The sequence below is a fragment of the Hyaena hyaena genome, unplaced genomic scaffold (assembly GCF_003009895.1).
Source record: "Hyaena hyaena isolate Hyena2069 unplaced genomic scaffold, ASM300989v1 scaffold_335, whole genome shotgun sequence".
Taxonomy (NCBI): Eukaryota; Metazoa; Chordata; class Mammalia; order Carnivora; family Hyaenidae; genus Hyaena; species Hyaena hyaena.
This window is the reverse complement of record NW_024080968.1, coordinates 1,914,748-1,923,787: the sequence shown is the minus strand read 5'-3', so window position 1 is coordinate 1,923,787 and position 9,040 is coordinate 1,914,748. Positions and strand designations below refer to the sequence as shown.

Genomic DNA, 9,040 nt, shown 5'->3' with positions numbered 1-9,040 from the left:
AGACTCATCCAGGAACTGAATGGAGAGACTGTCGAGAAAACNGGGGGGGGGGGGGGCTATCCCCCTGGGGGTGCGAGCTCGGCCAGGAAGGGCTGGACCCAGACAGTGGGCAGGGTTGAGGACTACAGACAGGCCCTGGAACTTTTATGGAAAGAGCTGTCTGAATACAATTTTTGTAAAACAAATCACATTCCAAGTTCTGCTTCTTTGAACATGATAAACACTTAGGCCGTATGAGTGGCAAACCCCTAATTTTTTCTTTTCTGGTCTCTCTCTCTCTTTTTTTTTAAGTTCTGGATTCACTGTCTGGAACTTTCCAGGTTTCTGGCTCAGCAAAGGTTGTTTTCAGCTGCATTTTTGGATTCCAGGGCCAATCAGCATGAGAAACTTTTCTCAGAGAATCCTTAATGTATGTAAGACAGCAAACTTTACTTATCCTTTCTTTTTTGTTTTTAATTTTAAAAAAAGGTTTTAATGTTTATTTATTCTTGAGAGAGAGCATGAGCAGGGGAGGGACAGAGAGGGGGAGACACAGAATCTGAAGCAGGCTCCAGGCTCTGAGCTGTCAGCACAGAGCCTAATGTGGGGCTCAAACCCGCTAATCGAGAGATCACGACCTGAGCTGAAGTCGGACGCATAACCGACTGAGCCACCCAGGCGCCCTCTACTTCTCTTTTCTAGTTCATTTATAGGCTCCGGGCTGGGGCTCTGTCAAGGCTGGTGGCCAGATCCCTCAGGGGTACACGTGACCTGTGAGTGTAGGGGCTTTACCCTCAAGGCCATTCTCATTTGAGATGCCCCCAGCTTGTCCCTCCCTGTGAATGAGCCGCCTCTGCTGAGCCACTCTCAGACCAGTGCCACCAAGTCCTGGCTGCCCGAGTTGTGCTGCTCTAGCTATCTGACCTCCGTCTCCTCCCAATACCCAAGCTGAACTTGAGTGAGTGGGGCTTCTGGTTATTTAAACTGTTAACTGAGGATCACTGGGCAGAGAGAAGAAACAGACCCTTAACGTTTTGTTAAACTAAATAATATATGACTTTTAAAATTACCAAACATACAGAAAAGGTTGAGAATGTAGTATCTGTCATTGGTCTCTTGCTCCCAACCTTTGGTCCACATCCGGGATCAACCATTTTTTGGTGGCTTTGGAACTTGGATACTTCTGAAAGTGACGCATCTAATTAATAATGCCCGTGCCGTGGCATGCCTGGTGTGGCTCCCTTTTTATTGCTGAGTGATAGTCCACTGCGTGGATAGCCTACTGTTCATTTATTAATTTTCCTATTGATGGATGCTTGAGTCGTTTCCAGTTTAGAGCTATTAGGGTTAGAGCTGCTCTGAGCATCCTCGTTCCTATCTTTCCATGGGTATGTTTTCATGGCTTGTGCGTCCAGACCTAAGGGTGGAACAAACAGAGTTTTCTTTCGGTGAGGCTGGCAGAGGGGAGATGGTGGGGTTTTCCTAGACATCAGTGGTATCGCTCACTGCCCACGGCATCCACGACCCAGTCCTCCCCAGGAAAGGTCCTGGACTTCTCATGAGCCTCCTGTCCCCCTCACTTTGCACGGGACTGGAGGAGCTGACCCCGGCCATTTTTCCTGGCGGCGATCTATCAAGAGCACACGTGTGATACAGTTGGGGCCAAGGAGATTCCGGAAAGGGTCTGCTGGAGTTTTCTAGAAAACTTCCTGCTTGCTCCTCTAAGAAAGCTTCCAAAGCCTGATTTTTTTCTTCTGAACCCAAGTGGCCTTCAATGCCCAGGAAGAATTACCCTCCTCAGGGTACCCTCAATACCCTCAATACCCTCAGGCAGAAGTCCGCTCAGAAGACACCGCCGAGATGGACAGACCCCGGTCCTTGGAGACCTCTCTGGATTGCTGACTCACCTGTTGACTGATGAGAACCAACATAGTCTGTAACTTGATAAGCCAACATCAGTATGAGTTTCTGGTACAGTGTGTGGGGGAGAGCTGTGAGCCCGTTCTTATACGATCTCAAGTTTTCCATAAGACTGTTCCAAGTTCAAACCATATCTGGAAGATACCAAACACCTGCCGACAGCAAGGAGGCCATAAATGGTTGAATACTGCACCTGAAAGGGAAGTGATCTGTTAACGATTGAAATTGGGTCCCAAGTGCTTCCAAAGATGGTGAAACAACTAAGATTTTCTCCTGAGACAAGTGTTTTCTCCGGCTCTTGGGGTAATGGTATTCTGGGACCTGTTAGCTGAGTTTAAGAAAAAAAAAATCCCTTTATCCGGCTCCAAGCTGGGATCTGCCTATCTAACTGTGACAAGGTAGAAAAGCGTGACAAGGAATAATTCCGCTTGTGGCCTGTTGCCCTGGATGAAACCAAGACAGACAGGAGGAGACTCAGGAACTACGACCTCCTCCCATCCACTGTTTCTCCAAATGTCTCTTCTCTGTTACATTTCCCCAAAGCATCACTCCAGCGGGTGGTGTCCCGGAGAGGCCACATCAACCGTTTCCGACCTGGAACTCAGACTCAAAATTCCTTGCTGCCCCTGGAGATATTTTAAGGTTTAATGCTTTTAACCATATTCCTATTTCATATACATTTTCCCAGCATTTCCAATAAACGCAAACCACATGGATGGAGTTTTTCTTAAGAGAGGAAGCAAGATTTTGGTGAGAAATTTGTCACACGATGCTTCCTTCCGGGGCGCCCCACCCACGGGCTAGACTCGCTCCCATGGAAAGGGAGTCTGCATTCAGTATAAATGCAAAACGCTCCAGACACTCAGGATTCTCTGTGCTTTGCATGAATAGCGACAGCAGCTTGCAAGTGGGCAGGACTTGGCCGGGCGGCCCCTGTCACAAATCGCCGCCACGCCGCCACGCCGCCACGCTTCCTGAAGTGCCTGTGAAATCTGCCTCCGTCGCTAATTTCACACTCCAGGGACAGAGCTGTGAACAGCTCAGAGCACATAATTCTCGTTTTCATAACAGTTTCCCTAACCCTCAGCCCTCCCCCCTTTATGGCACTTTCTCCACCTTTTAAAAATTTAAAATGTTCAATTCCGTTAAGGTTAAATCTCAGGTTTGTTTTTGCTTAATCATCTCATTACTGCCTTGACTTTGCAAACAGCAGAGATTTTATTTTGTCTTTAGATCTTTTGCGAAGCTTTCTCTCGCTGGGTTGCATTTTTTCAAAAGTGAAATGAATCGTTCGCATATTCCGCATTCATTATTCGCTCTCCTGCAGCTCTCTAAATGATGTAGGTACTTGGATGCTTCTGTGATGAGCATGGAATGCATTTGAAACGCACTGTTAAAATATGCTTTTCATCTCCCTTCAGATCGGAAGATGAGTTTCCTTCTCTGGGTTTCTGCAGACCTGAGAAACAGTCCTCACTGCACAGGAGGTGGGTCCTTTGGGACCCAGGCCAGTGAAGATGGTGAGTTGACTGTAAGAGTTTGGGTAGCTGGATTTATAAACCCAGAAAGGTTTGCAACTGAGGTTAGGGTTTAATTGTTTTGGTTGTTTCTGTTGTGGTCGGACTCAGTCGGGCATTTCTGTCAGCGGATGATTCAAAAATAATATCTACTCAGATCATAAAATATTGTGGAAATCTGGTTCAGCTGTTTCAGAAAAAAAAATCATGATTTGTTTCTGATATAAATTGGCTGGTTAGGGTTTTTCATTTATTTAGTAAGCTATGGTTCTCATCATAATATTTAAAAACAAGATTGGTTTTACAGCTAATTAGGGAATTAGAGGCATACAAGTCAAATTATTACTCCCAATAAGGGCACCCGGGGGGCGCCTGGGTGGTTCAGTTGAGTTGGTTAAGCGTCCAACTTCAGCTCAAGTCATGATCTCATTGTTTGTGGGTTCAAGCCCTACGTCAGGTTCTGTGCTGACATCTCAGAGCCTGGAGCCTGCTTCTGATCTGTGTCTCCCTCTCTCTCCCTTCCCTGCTCACTCTCTGTCTCTCTCTCTCTAAAATAAACATTTAAAAAAAAAGGTGGGCACCCGGGTGGCTCAGTCGGTTAAGTGTCCAACTTCGACTCAGGTCATGATCTGATGGTTCATGGGTTCAAGCCCCACATCAGACTCTGTGCTGGAACCTGTTTCGAATTCTGTGTCTCCCTTCTCTCTCTCTGCCCCTCCCCCACTTGTACTCTGTCTCTCAAAAAGGAATAAACATTAAAAATTTTTTTAATTTTAACTCCCAATAAAAAAACAGATCCTGTCTCTATTTTAAAATTTTATATTTTATTTATTGTGGATTTTTTATTCATTTTCCTTTTTAAAACATTACATTAAGATCATATTTATCTTTTTTACTGAGATTTTGGAGCACCCCCAAAATCTTTGTGCCCAAGACCAGTGCCTGACCTGCCTCAACTTAACTCCAGTCCTGAATTTACTTCAAAATCAAGAAGTGGCAAACCTCAGGGTCCCCAAACAAGGACAGGAGCCCAGGGGTCCCCAACCTTTCCATCAACACAGATGGTGTGAATTGGGGGTCTTCCCCAGAGGAAAGGAAGACTGAAGGTCTGAAGCAGGTCCCAGACTCTCAGCTCTCTTCCGTCTTCCCAGCACCAGGAATGAGTTCCTGCCTCAGCATCCCGGCTGCCGACCTCCCCCTGACATGCCTTCCTTTTTCTTCTCGATGTTCGGTTCTCTTGACCTGAGACGCAACCGGCATCACACCTCTGACATCATTTCAAGTGAGCACAACTGAGTGCTAGAACATTCCCTGAGCAAGCGTTTCCCAGATAAAACCACCAGGTGCCAGGATCCCCACATCATACTTATGGACACATCAGGGTCCCCATGGGGCCTGGGGAGAAAGGCAAGGATTTCCAGGCAAGACTTACAGACTCGGCTGTGGCCAGGGCAACCATCCCCAACCCTGCTCTGAGACTGACCTAGAAGTCAGCTTTGTAACTCACAGTGTCCTCAAGCGTCTGCTCTGGCTACACGAACTCACAACCAAGCCTCCCGGATGCTTGGCCTCCAAACGGCCAGATGTTTAGAAATTTGGAATTGGAAATACTTGGGTCAGTGATTTCTTTTCCTCCCCCACTTCTTTTCTTTTCTTTTCTTTTCTTTTCTTTTCTTTTCTTTTCTTTTCTTCTCTTTTCTTCTCTTTTCTTCTCTTTTCTTCTCTTTTCTTCTCTTTTCTTCTCTTTTCTTCTCTTTTCTTCTCTTTTCTTCTCTTCTCTTTTCTTCTCTTTTCTTTTCTTTCTTTTTTGCAAGCGATTGAAGCCTGTATGTGTTCGGGACTGGTTATCATCCTGGGAAATGGTGTTTTAATCACCCAATAGACATTATCCTGTTTTCGTAATAACCTCAGGGAACAAACGCCCCCTGGCCCCCCATGGGCACAGGCCTCACCGATGAGGCTGGTACCGTGGCTCATCTGAGCTTTGGCAGAATGTCCTATGACCCTCCTGGGATGCAGGAGGGTGGCAGGTCGTGAGGAGGTGCCCCCCGCCCGTCCCCCACCCTCCTCCCTGTCTCCCTGGGAGGCGGTCATGGACAGTTTCTCTCACCAAGCGGGTGAGTTACAGGGCTCTGTCCCGCCCCTCGGGATAGGGCTACAGACTATAACGTGGCTTAGCTACGGTCTGAATTGGTTTCTTGGCAGCAGAGTGTCCCGTCCCTTGCTACAGCCATCAGGTCCCCTTTTATTAGGTGTCACCCTGCATCCTAAAGGTAAAGCTTTCCCCCTGGGGACAAGCATGGAAAACCCAACTCAAACAGGAATACGAAAAAAAAAATGTAAGACATGTATTGACCTACATAACCCTTGGTCAGTCTCGGGTAGTGATTGTTCATGAAGGTGATTTTACATACATGCCCCCAAGGCTATTTGGCAACGTCTGGAGACATTTGGGGTTGTCACTGGGGACAGAGTGGCGGGGGTGTGTGCAGCATGCTGTGTAGTGGGTAGAGGCCAAGGATGTTGTTAAAGGTCCTCCAATGTACAGGATGGCCCCCCACAACAAAGAAAGATTTATTCCAAAACTGACAATAGTAGCAAGGTTGAGAAAACCTGCCCCAGGGGTAACGGCTTCAGGCATGGCTGGATCCAGGAGTGCTCGTGATGTCTACAAGGTTCCATTTCTCTCCAGTTCATGGCTGCTTTTGTCTGTATTGACCTCACACACAAATGGGGCCTCTCTGCCCTGTGGCCTGGCTCACAGCCTCACAGAAACAAATCCTAAGAAAAGAGAGATTCTCTCCAGGAAATCAAACCGAGCCTGGCATTGAATTCCATTTGCCATCCAGGAACGACTCGACCTAAGAGGATGTGGGCGAGAGTGGAGAGGGAGAACGTCCTGTTTGCCAGCCCCTGGGTCCCGAGGCCAAATCTAGAACTAGAGGCTGGTGGCTTGAAGAGGGGGGATTGCTGGCCCCAAATAAAATCAGAGCGCGGCTGCCGGAAGGGAGGAGAAGTGGACGCTGGGTGAACAAAAGTAACAGACGCTCCAACCGCATGCTCATGAATGGAAGGGGCAGGAGAATGAGTTTGTAGCATTAAACATATGCTATGGAGAAAGGAGAGGCTGGACTACGAGACGAAATGCAGAAAGGAGTCATCGTGCTTACCAGAAAGTACGTACCGCTAAGGATCTGCAGGCGTTTTCTTTCTTTCTTTCTTTTGACCTGGAAAAGAATTATAAATATGTGTGACATGTGAATGCCTTCTGCACATTTCAATGAGGACAAATGAACTTGTACGGGAAGATATTTTTGCACAGTCTAACCCTTGACACAAATAAAAAGGGGTGTGGAAATATGGCCCAAAACGCCAGAACTGTAAAACATGGATTTCCCTCTGGGTCCCGTTTCTGCAGAGAGATCGAGTTTTATTTACCTGATTTAAGGATGAAAGTATTGTGTCTAATTCCTTAACAGAGACAAAGCAGGCATATCTTAGGGTCATCATGATCCGCAGCTGCTTCCAATCTCAAGCTCTCCGTGATGGCTCGATCTGCCCACGGTTGGGCACGTATGTGTTAATGTGCCTGGTACAGACTTTGATAACAGAGAACAGGTCTGTAGCCAGCAGAGCTGACCCGCTGCTGCTGATGGAGATGTGAGGGAGAAGGTTCGTGCTCTTCCTGAAGTGAACTGATGGGAAGCTTCTCCTCATCTCTGGAAGCCTGGGCTGGACACAAAGCCCACTGTCACTGCAGTGATAATTAACAACGACAACACTATTCCCTTCCCCTTCTGGCCCACTTGATGCTTTGCAAAGTCTTTGCACGTCCATCTCCAACCACTCTTATGCCTTATGTCTCACACACATTCGTCTCACTTCTGGTCCTTCGATTCTCAAGACCTGTTTCCTCCTCTGGGCCTTTGCACTTACTGTTCCCTCTGCCTGGCACACTGTTCCCTCAGATCTCCCATGGTAGCCCCTTCCCACCCTTCAGGACTCAGCCTGCATGTCACCTTCTCATAAAGCCCCTCCCAGATCACCCAAAATTAGACAGTGGCCCCCCTCACCATTCTTTATCCCATCCCCCCCATTCTGTTTCCGTCTGCGTTTTTCAACATCTTGAATTTCCTGTATATTTATTTGTTTTGCTGTCTATTGTCTATGCTCATACACTGGAACTTCACGAGAACAGAGGGATCACATCTATCTTGTTCACTGCTGTGCCCTGGAAACTGGATGGGATGTGTGCACAGGAACACAGTCAACGCTTGTTAAAGGAATGAGCAGATCTGCAAGTGGACAATTGCGTTGATAGTTTTCACATGAGGGATGTGTTGCTTTGCGTTTGATTTGATCCATTTTTCTTGTATAACAGGGATCTCCGGGGAAGTGATGGTGCCTCCACTCTATGAAGAACCTTCATGTGCTCACAATGGATGAAAACATACAGAAACACCTCTTCTCTGGCCATTATTCTATACCTTCAGGGATAAATCACTCTACGTCACATGGGCCCAGGAATTTGGAATACCTTTAAAAGAAATTTTTTTAATGTTTATTTATTTTAGAGACAAAGGACAAGTGAGGGAGGGGCAGAGAGAAAGGGAGACACAAAATCTGAAACAGGCTCCAGGCTCTGAGCTGTCAGCACAGAGCCTGACGTGGGGCTTGAACCCACGAACTGTGAGATCACGACCTGAGCCAAAGTTGGACGCTTAACCGACTGAGCCACCCAGGTCTCTCAAAATACATTTGTAAACAAACTGTGTATATAGGTAGAGACCCTGGGAAAAGTGTGTGTGTGTGTGTGTGTGTGTGTGCATGTGTGTGTGTTGCCTAGACCCCACACAGCCTAGGTGGGGCCCTGCAGACAATCCTGTGAGGTCTGGAGCTATGATGGCCCTCCAGGCTGCACTGAACTGAGTCGTGGGGGGTGAACCTTTGTACCCCCGCACTTACCAGTCTTTGGAAATGGATGGTTCCCATGGAAGGAAAATGACCTTGGGCAAAGCAGCACCCTGTGGCCAACAGCGTTCCCCAAGGGAGGGACTCGGCCTTGATCTCTCAGCACCAGTCCACCCAGGAGCACGGGGCTAGTTTGGAAGGAGAATCCGGGGACACATCACAGCCTCTCGCTGGCCTCCCTCACCTGGGCTCTTGCAAAACCTCCCCAGCCGCCCTCATTCTTCCACTCTTGCCCAACAGACTCTTTTCCACCCGGAGGCCAGAGGAAGCTTGTAAAAACCTGAGTCCAATCCTGTCCGTCCTCTGCTCAGAAGCCCCCCTCCCTGGCTCCCACCTACGCAGAGTAAAACCCCAGGCCCTTGACACGGCCTTGAGGGCCTGCCCCCGCGGCCTCTGTGACCTCATGTCCCCCCACTGCCCCCTCCCCACTCAGCCCAGCTACACTGGCCTCCCGGGGCATGCCGGATGGTGCCAGGCTCTGTGCTCACAGGTCTTTCCTGAAGGCGGTGCCCTGAGGTGGCTTTGGCCACTGCCAGGATTCCTCCATGTCTGCCGGACAGTGTCTTCTCAGCGAGGCCTCCCCCACGCCCCCCATCGCCTATTTAAAATCGCCAACCACCCTCTGCAATGCACCCCTCCCCATATACGTGCAT

General features: G+C 48.2%; 1 long non-coding RNA gene across 1 annotated transcript; it reads right to left on the bottom strand.

Annotated features, from left to right (window-relative positions):
• Positions 1-1,000: 1,000 nt before the first annotated feature.
• LOC120243314 lies at positions 1,001-7,140 on the bottom strand. Its single transcript, XR_005531269.1, has 3 exons — positions 6,855-7,140; positions 6,587-6,643; positions 1,001-2,092 (listed from the first exon to the last, which is right to left on the bottom strand). It is a non-coding gene; the product is annotated as an uncharacterized LOC120243314 (long non-coding RNA).
• Positions 7,141-9,040: the final 1,900 nt, after the last annotated feature.